This window comes from Pezoporus occidentalis, unplaced genomic scaffold, assembly GCF_034315485.1.
Source record: "Pezoporus occidentalis ecotype Australia unplaced genomic scaffold, CSIRO_AGI_Poc_V1 ctg153, whole genome shotgun sequence".
Taxonomy (NCBI): Eukaryota; Metazoa; Chordata; class Aves; order Psittaciformes; family Psittacidae; genus Pezoporus; species Pezoporus occidentalis.
The window spans coordinates 1,229,597-1,242,324 of record NW_026913350.1 but is presented as its reverse complement, the minus strand read 5'-3'; the positions used below and the strand labels follow the sequence as shown (position 1 = coordinate 1,242,324).

The 12,728-nt window shown below is 44.6% G+C and overlaps 1 long non-coding RNA gene across 1 annotated transcript; it reads left to right on the top strand.

Moving 5' to 3' along the window:
• The first annotated feature begins 4,109 nt into the window (after window positions 1-4,109).
• Window positions 4,110-9,943, top strand: LOC134159941 (uncharacterized). The gene is made up of 3 exons (XR_009963369.1): window positions 4,110-4,217; window positions 8,425-8,618; window positions 9,855-9,943. It is a non-coding gene; the product is annotated as an uncharacterized LOC134159941 (long non-coding RNA).
• Window positions 9,944-12,728: the final 2,785 nt, after the last annotated feature.

Below are 12,728 nucleotides of genomic sequence, written 5' to 3'. Positions count from 1 at the left end.
TTACCAGTTCAGGCTTTGGACATGCTAAATGTGTACACGTGCTCATTTACATGAGCAAAACTACCACGTACATGGTAATTTTATAAAAGGGGGGAGAGAGGGAGTTTAGGTGTGATTCAGAAGAGGGAAAAATCTGTTTCTACATTTTTTCCTGTGATGATTAGTCCAGAGTTCACAGAATAGCTATGTGAGTGTATAGCCATTATACATCCTTACAGATCATATCATTGCATAATCAATACCTGGGAGTCATTTTAGCAATGTGCTTTGATCATTCCCATTTTGGAAGTCAATTTTATAATGAGAATGGCAATGAAGACAAAGCCAGTTTTATAGTAAGACTGAATGGAGACCAAGATGAACATGATCAAACTATGTTATAAAGACTTAGAGATAGTAAGTCCAATAAAAGCTTCTGGACGAGATAATCACAGGAATTCCCTGAACAAACTCCATTGTTCATCTAAAATGTTTCAGCAGGCATGAATGAGTTTAAGCAACAGCTCAAGTATAAGCCACCCAATGCCCTGTTGAGATGCCATTCTGCTTGCTGACGTGGCAAATCTCCCCACAGGGCAGTGAGGCCACCACTGAGCTCTGAGGCTCTCCATACCTCCAGCAGTCTGGATCTGGATTGGAAAATGGGGGCAAATGCTGTGGAGAGAAGATCCAACTTTTCATTTGTCATGGTTTAAGCCCAGCCAGTAACTCAGAACCACGCAGCCGCTCACTCACTCCCCTAAAGTAGCAGGAGAACTGAACAGTTCTTAATAAAACTATTAGCTGTAGACTATGGTTACTCCTTAGGGGCCAGATAGAGATCTCAATTAGAAGTTGAAATAATTTCCTGGCTCTCACAAGGCTTACTCTGTCTTACAAGTAATAAAAGCCAGAAGTTCCTCACAAAGCGTCGTGGTCACATTAACTTTTACAATTTACATCAGTCAAGGAGTTGACTCTCAGCATTATAGGGTTTGGCCAAGAGAGAAGGAATACAATTGAGTTGGGGCTCTGTTTTTGAAACCAATTTCTAACTAATAGTTTTTTCCCCTTCATTTTAATACATGATCCTCTCTTGTACCTATATCTGATTGAATGAAATATTACTGTGCTGTGTAATATCATTGCGTAGCCCCCTGGGTCATGCAGAAGGCATGTTACTGCATTTTCCACAATATGGGTACAACCTACCTTCCTGCACAGCCTGGAGGCTGAATCCCACAAGACAGGATGATGAGTGAGAGAGGACTACTCTTTAAAGCTTCTCTTTTAATAAGATATGGTAATTTTGAATTCAGCCCTGGGAAAGCAATAAATGAAGTGAGATTCATGGTGTTGTAGCTGTTTGGCACTGCAGAGGAGACACTAAAGGTGCTTACACTGATGGCAGGAAAGGGAGATGCCTCTGCTGCTGATAGAGGTGCAGTGACAGCAGATTCAGGGACAGTAAGCAGTGTTTGCGCTGGTAGTTTCTAATCTACACCATATGCACAGTGCCCCTGAGACTGGTTTGCAGCTGGGAATGAAGTGGGGACTATGATGATGGTGGGAGCAATGGGTGCAATATTCTGTGGGAAGCAGAGTGATGGAAAAGCTGAAAGCTGGGTTCTAGAAAAGATCTTCAAGCCTCTTACGGAGACCACTAACAATTTGCTCTTCCTCTAGGGAAACAGGGATATAGGGCCCAAACTGTGATGCTAAGGCGTCCTTTCCCTTAAAGCCTAATTCTCTGTTCACAATGACACACCTAAGTTAAAACTTTAGCCCAGATTGAATGAAGCAACTTGTTTTCTGGTGAACTTCTACCTGAGTCAGGACTTTTGATCCTGGAAACAAAGATTTGTGAGGAAATGTACTTCATTTTAAAGTCAATTTTAAGATTAAAACTCTCACCGTAAAGTGAAAAGTAACTTCAAACTGGAGAACGAAAAGGTTGTATTAAAATAAAAGCAGCTTTAAAAGTGATATGTCAGTATTTTTGGATTTCTTTTTTGTAAGGTAAAATACTGATGATACCAACAGAATTCTGCATAATTTTCTATCCTGATGGGATTGCAGACCTGGACACAGTTTGCTGCTGTGAAGTTTTGTCAGCTGTCTCTGTATTTTAGCTATTATATCTTTATTGAGCCCCTTGAAAATCATGCCATTCATTTTGATGCAAAAATGACAACTGTGCTGTTCTGAAATGCTGATGCTTAAAGGAGAAGGATGTTCCTCGTACCTGAGCCTGGCAGGTGTATCTGTCTTGTCTTCATGAGTCCCTATGGGTTGCTTTAGGGACCAGACTACTGTAGGAAAGACTTCTTTGTACATGACTGCCGCACTAAAACCCTGCTCTCTTTTCCCTTGTTTACAGTGCATTTGGGGTTTGTGGTGCTTTTTAATGTGAAACACCTTTAATGCTTTAAGCAGTGTTGACATGTGAGTCTTGTCACTTTATGAGGTGGAAAACAGTCACTGTCACTGACAAGTGAATAATAATAGGGATGAAAAATTAGCCATGAAGAGCAGGGCCTATGCATTACTGTGCTAACGACAAACATGGGCACATTCATACATCAGGATTAATCTCTAATAGAAAGTGGGCAATGCTCTGTTGCATTTGTCACTGCAGTAAGGGATATAGAAGCAGGGAAATCATCACCTACTGCTTTCTTAAAGCAGGTGGATTAAGAAATAGGTGAGTAGGATTTGATTGCCATGATGCAAACCTTTCATTTTAGGCTGTGTCTGGAGCAAGAAACCTCTGCAGAGGGAAAACTGGGCAGAAACCCCATATAAAGTCATCTTTTATCTATATCCTTTTGTTTCAAAGCGCAGAAGTGTGTGCATCTGAAAATCCTTATTCTGACCAGGTTGGCAGGCTGGAGATGGGGAAATGAGTGTGAGTTTCAGCTCTACTCTTTTCATTTTCTGGCCAGGTTAAGGATAATTATTTATGAATCTGACCCAACTTTAACAAATGCTTTTGGGCAAAAGGGAGAGAGGGAGAACAAAATAACCCCAAGGATAAAAAAATACATAAGAATTGTAAAAGTTGGTTTCTACACTGATAAAGTGAATACTTTGCCTTGGCTGAAATGATGTTTTCCTTTGATATTGACCTAAATTTTAACTTTTCAGAAGGTTTAAAGGGATACAGGAACCTCCAACCTGGACCGCTGCATTTTGGTATAAGCCCAGGGTACTCTGTGATCTATCAGGTTGTTCTCAACGCTTGTCTCATTCCATCTAGAAGGTAAGCAACACTTTGAGTAACAACTTAATCATGAATTTGTTTCAAAGGTTTCTTCTTAGGACAGGAACAGGAGGAGGCCAAAGGCCAGGATTTGTCTTCCTTGGGAACACTGTGCTATGCAGAATTATCAAGCTTCTGTGTGCTAGGGGGTGAAGAGTTTAGTGCAGGTCCCAGTTAGCACAACTCAATCTCTTGGATCAGAAGAATGGCTTCAATAGTAAAAATCATCAAAATCCTCTTACCCCTGAATTTGACATCGTTAGTGATTTTCTGGTGAGTAATAACAAGAAACAAAAGAAGAGAGAGGAAGAGCATTAATGTGAACTGGTGCAGGTTTCCCATTAGCTACAGCTAATCAAACAGACAGAGCCCTTAAAGGTAATTATTGGAGCCAGCTGGAAATGTTTGCTGGAAATTGCATTCTGAGTAAAACCCGAGGTTCTTGCTGTATTTTTTGGTTTTGGGGAAAAAATAAAAGTGCCTTAGTTTCAATCAGTCTTTGCCAGCATCAGCACAACTGCAGAGCTCCAGACCAAAAAGCACAAATAAGCAGTTTCATCTGGAAGGATGGTGGTATCTGACTAACAGCTCTGTAAAACCTGCCTGATTCCCTTGACAGACAATGTAAAGTGAAGATACACTCAGAGGGGAGGGAGAACTGGCTGAAGAGGGGGACCCTGAGGACCCCCAGATGAAAGCAGTTCCTTGGGTAGATGGGGCAACGATTCATGCTTCAGCCCCAGAAGGCGGCTGCCCCACCAAAGGCTCCTGATATATTTGCTGTCAGACAAATGCTCTTTCGTTGCTGCATGTGATTTAAATTAATCACTTTTCTCACATGTCCTGAGGCAAGCCTGTTTGCAACATAGGAATGGAGCTTTAAATCAGGAGCTACCTGTGATAACTGACAGCCTTCACTCAAACAGGGATTCAGGACATACAAGCAAGCAGTGGAGAAAAGGAGAGGGAATTGCAGGTGAGAGGATCACCAGGCTGTGTTAAACACTTCTGTCTGAACTCAAGGTATCATCCTGATTTTCAGATCAGAGCCTGTGGGGTGGGTTTCTGCCTCTTCTAGTGTTAATGAAAACAATTCCATCACACGTAGCTGCCAAATACTACCTTGTATTGGTGTCTTGTGTAACAAATGGAAAAAATATGACAGCTTGGATTCAGAAGGGGAAGCATCTAATTGGCATTTGATATAACTCTTGCATTCCCTGAATTATATAGACACTGGGGGAAGACTATTTGAAAACGACTGCCTTTATCCTTGTTCCTGGAAACAAGGATACAATGGCAGAAGAGGAGACTGAGGGGTGACCTCATCAATGTTTACAAGTACGTAAAGGGTGAGTGTCAGGATGATGGAGCTAGGTTTTTTTCAGTGATGTCCAGTGATAGGACAAGGGGCAATGGGTGTAAACTGGAGCATAGGAGGTTCCATGTGAACATCAGGAAAAACTTCTTTACTGTGAGAGTGACAGAGCACTGGAACGGGTTGCCCAGGGGGGTTGTGGAGTCTCCTACGTTGGAGATATTCAAGGCCTGCCTGGACAAGTTCCTGTGTGATGTACTCTAGGTTACCCTGCTCTTGCAGGGGGGTTGGACTAGATGATCTTTTGAGGTCCCTTCCAACCCTTGGGGTTCTGTGATTCTGTGTGATTCTGTGATGCATTAAAACCGCAAAGTTGCATCTAACCTTCCAGTTTGGCCTTCTCTGAGCCAGAGCCCAAAGGGTGCTCAGGCATTGGAACAGGCTGCCCAGGGCAGGGCTGCAGTCACCGTCCCTGCAAGTGTTCACACACCGTGGAGACGAGGCCCCAGTGCCATGGGTTAGTGGTGGCCTTGGCAGTGCTGGGAATGGTTGGACTGGGTGAGCTTAAAGGGCTTTTCCAACCTGGCTGATTCTGTGGTTCTATGATTCTATGGTCATGGAAGGCACTGGACGAGCTCAGCAGCACTTTCATATGCATTAGCAGGCCCTTGCAGACATTGACTAAGGCCTTAGCTCAGACTAGGTACAGTAGTAAGGCCCAGGCTCAGTTTTAATCACTCAGCATCAGGAAGAAAGCTCTTATTCAGCACTTTGTCCAAAGCTCTCCCTGGATCAGACATTGCGGTGGAAGGTGAGGAGGAGTTTGGGCCTCTCTGCATGGTGGTAATTACAGTGTGCTGACATGGTTGACCACACTGCAGCAAGAGCATCTGAAAACCCTCCCTTTGTACTGCTCTTCCAGCGAGGCCCTTGATAGCGTAAATGCCCAGGTGAGAGCTCGCTCATCAATTTGATATGCTACATGTCTGATCCATCCGCCCTATACAGACTCTCTGATCCTTGACCCTGCTTTCCTTTCATCACTGCCTGCACTTACAAGATAGCAGCTATCTCTTTTCAACATTGGTCTGTTACACTTCTCGTCAAAGCTTTGCTTGCTAACGTCTTCCAGTGCTGAAAAGAGACTGGGTGAAACACTGACAACTTGCAAATGCTCTCTGTATTCTGCAAGAGCAAGACAGGCCTTTTCTTTCCCCAGGCTGCAGCAGTGCACTTCTGGAAACATCACGTTGGAGCAGGAGGCTCTCATGGTATGAGAAGTCTGAGCTTCCACAAAAAAAACCCCTTCTTGTCATTACATGCTTGAGCAAAACAAAGCAAAACTCTGCATGAATATTCTGGCAAGTACCAGAAGGGCAAGATTGATGCTGCCTTCACCCTCCCTGGCTTCTCATCACCCGTGTAATTAATACTCACCACCCCATGATAGATGGGAAATTCAGTGCCAATTGTGAATACTAAACAGGGAGGGTGGGTAGGTGACCCCTCCTCTCCCGAATTGACCTACTTAAAGGTATTCTCTGATGACCTGGGTAAATAGGAGCTTCTTGAGTTAGAGACAGGATAATGAGGTGTGTAGCCACAAGCTTTATCGATCTGCACTGCCTGGGTAACCACAAAGCCCTGGTAAAGGCTTCACATCCCCTCTCCCAGCATGCAGTGGAAGCAAGATAAAACTCAAAAGGGATTGTCTGCAGACAGCACCTTCTTTGTATGTTTAAAGCCTGATTAGGAATCTGCAAGGGTATTTCAAATGAAAGGAAAGAGAGATGTTCAAACCCTCCCATGAGCTGTGCATTAGGAATGGAGTCAGAAGTGCAGGACAGGCAGTACAAAGTACTTGTCTTTAGTGCAGGAGGGGAGATTTCAGGAAGAAGAAGGTTTTCCAGGTGGAATAGGCACAGGAAGTGTGCTGTGGTCCAGATAGCACAGAGCTGCTGGGCAGGTTTTGATCCAAGCCATGGAACAGAGGGCTTCATGATGGCAGCACTGGCAGGCAGCTTTCACTTTACGATTGGTTTTGGTTTTTTTCCCAGCTGTTTTTTTCCTGCAAACATTTCAGACCAATGCTGAGATCTATTCAGATTTTCAAGTATAGAAACCTGGAGTTGAGTTGATGTTTGACTCTTTCAAAGTGCTCCCTAGGAAGGAACAACAAAAACCAGTATTTGGAAGCTATAGCAAGAGAGATGGGCAAGAAAACACATGAGGATTGTAAATGATCAACCACTAAAACAAGCAGTGGTTTGAAACAAGCAGTTTCAAATGAAAATGTGGCAATTAATCGTAGAATCATAGAATAGTTAGGGTTGAAAAGGACCTTCAGATCATCCAGTTCCAACCCCCCTGCCACCCAAGGCTTTGTCCAACCTGGCCTTGAGCACCGCAAGGGATGGAGCATTCACAACCTCCCTGGGCAGCCCATTCCAGTGCCTCACCACCCTTACAGTAAAGAACTTCTTCCTTATATCCAATCTAAACTTCCCCTGTTTAAGTTTTAACCCATTACCCTTTGTCCTGCCACTACAGTCCCTAATGAAGAGTCCTTCCCCAGCATCCCTATAGCCCACCTTCAGATACTGGAAAGCTAAGAGGTCTAATCTGGGAGATGCTACTCAAGCAACTGTCAGATGTCCATCATTTGCCCCAAAATAGAGCTATGCAAGAGATCAGGCTTCTCTCAAAGCCTACCTTGCCATCACTACTTGATTTCAGTCTATCTGGGAACTTACAAGGTCTGCAAGCAAGAATTTCTGAGCAATGCTGAAGACATAAGAACATATGAACATATGTTCATATGAATTCAGTTCTCCAAGCCCAGCTCCTCCATATGGGTTGTTCATGTGCGGCTTGGACCTTTTCAACAGGTTGTGTCCCAGTGCCATTACAACTGAAAATGACAAAGCATGAAGACTAAATCAAGCTGTTATTGCTCCTCCAAGACATATTTTTACCCTTGGAAGTGGATTTTTGTGTAGCCACAGCAAACTCTATGGGATGTCTAACAGATGTGAACTTCTCAGGGTTCCAGCATCCTCAGTGTCCCTCTGAACAAGTGACAAAGTGCTCCATCTGTGCTAAGTGGATTGAAATGTCAGCCCCACGGTTGGGGTAAGCTGAGCAGGATTTGTGTTTAAGCTTTCCATGAATATATTTGATTAGCAGTTACCCTGGTCTGGTTTTAAATTCACCTTTTTTCTTACTGCTGCAGGATGCAATATTCATGTACTGCTAAATCAAATACTCCATTAACAGCCCCAGAGATAAATATTGAATTAATGGAATAATGCAGGTTAATAGTAGATCCACAGGATAATGCTGGAGAATACAGTGTATGAATTACGCTAGCAGCTGAATCACTGCCCCTCACTGTGCTCTGACTGCAGGTACAATAAAAATAGCCCCAAAATGCTAAGCTGTCTGAGATTTACATATTTACTGGGAATAGGCAATAGGTCAGGGATGTGGACAGATGCTTGGATGAAACTAGGACTGCCCATAAGCACTTAGTGTTTCAGCCTCTCCCTTCCTGCTGAGAGGTAATAGAATGCACTGGTTGTCCCGATGTGCTGTTTAGTAACTGGGCAGCCCTGGATGCAGTGCAAGGACTGTCCCCTCCTGCCTGTGACAAAACCCAAGGGCAGTCAGAGCCCGCCAGCAGCTGAGTGGAAGGGCAAGGAGAGCCTGCTAGGATGTGCTTTTAAATTGTCCTCATGGCTCTGTTCTTAATTTTCCTTTTGGACAAGCCTGTCTAGGCAGTTACTGTATTTTTATGCCTGGCTTCATGAATATTTCAAGTAGGAAACTCATCCTGAATTTGTTTCTTTTTTGTCTTTTCTTCCAGGAAATGGATGTGTGCAAACTCGCCCTAATTTATGTAAATACGGAGGCGGAAGAGTTTCACTTCATTGTTACAAATTAAAAGTTCCCTGACATTTCCAATTAGCTGGAGAGAAAAGCAACACAACTATAAATACATCACAAAGCTGCAAAGTCTGCTCTGGCATGAACAGCACGCTCCCATCGCGACACCCAACGGTGAGGCTTTTGCAGCAGAGATTAATGGCATGGTGACCCATTGCCCTGGGGAGGTAACAGAGAAATTGTGGCAGGGAATAGCTGAGAACTTGGACACAAGGGCAAGGAAAATGGCATTAGGGCTAAACCTGACTCAGTGTTGCTCCTCTTGGCTGATATGAGGCTTAAGTGGGGAGAGGAGTAGGTTTAGGATATCAGCATGGTGATGTTTGACAGGCTTGCAAGACAAAGTTGCTGAAATGCCCTTTCCTGTGACCTGCAAAGCTGCTGCTGTCAGGGTCAAGTTTACTGTGAACATCTCTGCCTGAAACACATATGGGTGAGACAGGCAATTGCACTGGAGCAAAGAGATGGAGGCGGGTGGGTGGAATCCTGAAATGAGGGCAGGAATAGGACCACTGCCTTCCCACAGGAGCCCAACACCCCTTGTTTACTCCTTCCTTGAAATCCATCTTGATCTGGACTAGGGAGGCCCCAGGAAGGGGTAGGAAGATGGAAAAGTCTCTTTTGCTCTGTGGTTTCTCCATACAGGAACCTGTCCTTAGCATAGATGAAAGGCACCATATGTGGGGGTGAACCCAGCGGATAGTGTAGTCTGTGCTAACCAAGCTCTGGAAGAATATATGGCACCCTCCCCACCCCAGAGTAAAAAGGGTGCAGGAATCGTATCAGTGATGTAACTGCAGTTTTCCCTCTCCCCTCCTGCTTCAGTGTCTTCTACATGGCACCTACCTGTGTCACCCGACTCAGAGGCATAGCTATGGCTGGTGTGGAGGGGGGATCAGGATTAAGTGGGGCAACAAGCAGGTGAGTAGTATCAATCTGACCCTGCATGTTGGGTTTGATTGCTTTACACCCTTTGAGGTGGTAACGTGAAACATCTCATGCCTGGTTGCCCAGGTTGGAGGTCTCCCTGGCTTCCCTGGGCATTAGGATGCCTGGGAATGGGCATTGAGATGCTCGGCATCCCCATCAATGCCCCTTCAAATGCAAAAAGCCATCGTTGAGGATTAATTCTCCTAGGTCATGCTGCCTTGTTCCCCAGCAAAGGGCATCCTGCTTTTTGGTGCTGGATGCCTAAAATTCCAGCAACATCATTTCCCTTTTTACAAATCCATCAGGCTGCAGACACAGTTGGGTACAATGTGTTCAGACATCCAGTGCAAGGAAAACTAATAATAATACTGATGCTTTTTATTGGCTTCACACACCATAGCTTGTACTTCTTCTCCCCAGGGCCAGATAAAAGTTTTGTGGTGTTATTTAAGCAAAAGCCCATTTTGGCATCAGAGCTGGCAGAAATACTGAGAGCTTCATTTCTCCCCCTTCCCCTTCTCTTCCTCCTCTTGTAATCTTTGATAAAGAAAAAAGTGTGCTCCAAAAAAGGTATGTTAATTAACAATTAATTCCTTTATCTTATAGCACTGAGAATTTAAGACCTGAAAAAGATGTAAAGTAAAATGAGTGGTAATTAGCTTTTTAGAGCATTAAATAAACAGTGACATGAACGACAGAGAATTAATGTTATGCATTTATTTTTAACAATATTTATATAGGCAGTTTTTGAACAGGGCCCTGTGGCAATAGTTTCCACTAATACAGGCAAAACAACACTGAGAAATAATTACATTTAGCCTGCATTAAGACAGCAATATGCAAATCAAAGGAATAATGAAGAGAAGCCTGTTAATAGGGTTTTTGGAGGCTCTATACTTGCATATAATACTGGGCTTTGTTTTCCTCTGAAGAATGCAGAAATTGCCACCCTCCATCATCCCAAGCCGCAGGCCTATGGCTCTGTGTGAATAGCACTGATACAGATGGGAGCTCCCAGCCAAGGTGAAGGTTCCTGAAAGTGGTGCTTTGGGCTGTGCTGTTTGCTTCTGGGGGGACCCACCTGCAGGAAGCAGTGAGCAGAGGAGGATGCGTTGGTCGGCTCCCACTGCTCCCTCCACAAGCCAGCCCCAGCCTTGCAAAGCAAGGCACAACTCAACAGTTCCCTGCCCAGTCCCTGTTGAAACACCTGAGGTGCCCTGATTTCCAGAGGGATTAACCCTGTAAATGAAGAGTACAGAAAAGCTTGAGAATGAATTTCAGCACTAACAACCCCTTTTTTTCTGACTGAATGTATTTATTCTTTGCTATTGCTGTTTTAATCTTTTGGGGCACCTCTGGGAGCTGTTCTTCCCCATGTTAACATGCTTGGCGTGTGCGAACTGCCATCCAAACCGCTTCAGTAGCGACCCCTCTGCATGCACAGGCTTCACTTGCCAGGGTCGTTGGCACAGAGGAAACCTCCCTTATCTGGACATTCATAACCCTCAGAAAGGGACAAAGAAAACAAAACTTTGGCTCCTAATCAGCTGGAACACCCACGGATCATCCATCTTCTGTTATCGCTCCAGCAAATGTAGAAGGAAATGGGGAGATCTGTAAAAGCTTGTTTGTGTTACTCAGTTTTACTGCTAATAGGGTCTGCTAATTAAGAAAGGAGCCACAGCACATGAATCCTTGGAATAGTTTTTAATTAACACGCTTTCTAAAGTCACAGTCAGAGGGGAAAGAGGGGTGAGAGGGGTGAGGCATCCTCCTCCGCTCTGCCTGCCCAGCACCAGGAGCCCAGTGCTGCCCCTTCCACAAGCTGTTTTCCAACCTGCCTTCAGAAATGCCTGTCTTAATTAAAGGAGAAAAGGCATCACTGGCAGTCTTCAATCAAGCGTTTAATGAAGAGCTGACAGGGCACTTAATGCCATCAGTCTGTTGTCAGTCAATGAAGTGACAGCAGGACATGTATTAATATCATAACCTCCATTTCAGGATCCACTGCGGGATGCTGAAACCTCCTGTCAAGGTTTTACAGGGCTTGGCATCAGGTATAAATCACAGGGTTTGAGTTATGCAGGTCTGTGGGTGACCCACAGCAGAGCAGGGACACCCCTGAGGGATTGTGCCTGGGGGCAATCCATAGTGGGACAGGAACACCCCTGAGGGGCTGTAGCCATGGATGACCAATGTTTGAGTGGAGGAATACCAGTAGAAAGCAGCATCAACCTCACTGCCTACAGACTCAGATGGGGCTGGGGGAGAAGGGGGAAAGTGGTTTTAGCTGAGCCATGGGAAATGGGAGGTAATTTGTTTCCTTAAGTGGTTTTTAATTGTGTTCTCTACTCTGTTTTTTGCTCAGCACCCAAATTAGGCATCAGAAGTTGGTGTTAATTGACAAAAAATCAAATTAAGCAAAAATCCCCCAAGCTGAGGCTGGTTTGCCTGCAGCAAACCTCTGTTCGCTGCCACAGAGCATGTGCTGGGCTCTTGCTGTTCTCCACCCAGCTCTGCCCTTAGTCCCTTAGGCTGTCAGCTCATGTACGTGTGATGAGAACTGGTTCTTACCACTCTCGTTAACCTGTTTGCTCCTTCAGTTCAAATGGGAACATTTCTGGGCTCCTGGATTTGCCTGTGTAGATTGGGTTACAAGGCAATAAGGTTGTAGTGTCTGATGGTAGTTTCTGTATATGATCACACCTCCTAAAGCTGATCACTCTGTGGTGTGACCATTGGTCACAGATGGGAAAACAGCAAAGTAAGGACTCAGGGTGAGTGCATTTATATGTTAGCACTGCATTGAGACATTTCTTCACTCTCCTTTTCTTGCAGGGTAAGTTTTATTCCCTGATGGACAGTCTGTAATGATACACCCCTTGCAGAGTGATTGCAAGGTGCATGATGACAGTTCAAACCCTTGCCTTGCTCTGCTAGTCTCCTGACATCACTAATGGGACTGCCAAGAAGGCATGAGTGTTCTTTCCTCTCCACAGCCCATTCAGAGCCAGCCTTCCCATGGAGCAAGTCCCACAGCCCTAGTTAGGCTCTAGTGATTGTGGTGACTATGGTGTTGCTGCTTGTCCTTTATCTTCAAACCCACCTGTCTCACTCCCATCTCGATCATTTGGTGGGAATTACAATCCTGTGACCTGTTAGGCTTGTGGTATATAAAAAGGCCCATTCCTTCCAGCGAGATAGAGCTCATAAAACACTCAATTCATGTTCATTTAGAGGCTCATTCAGGGAAATAGAGCCATAGGTGAGCTATATCACAAACAGAAATCAGAT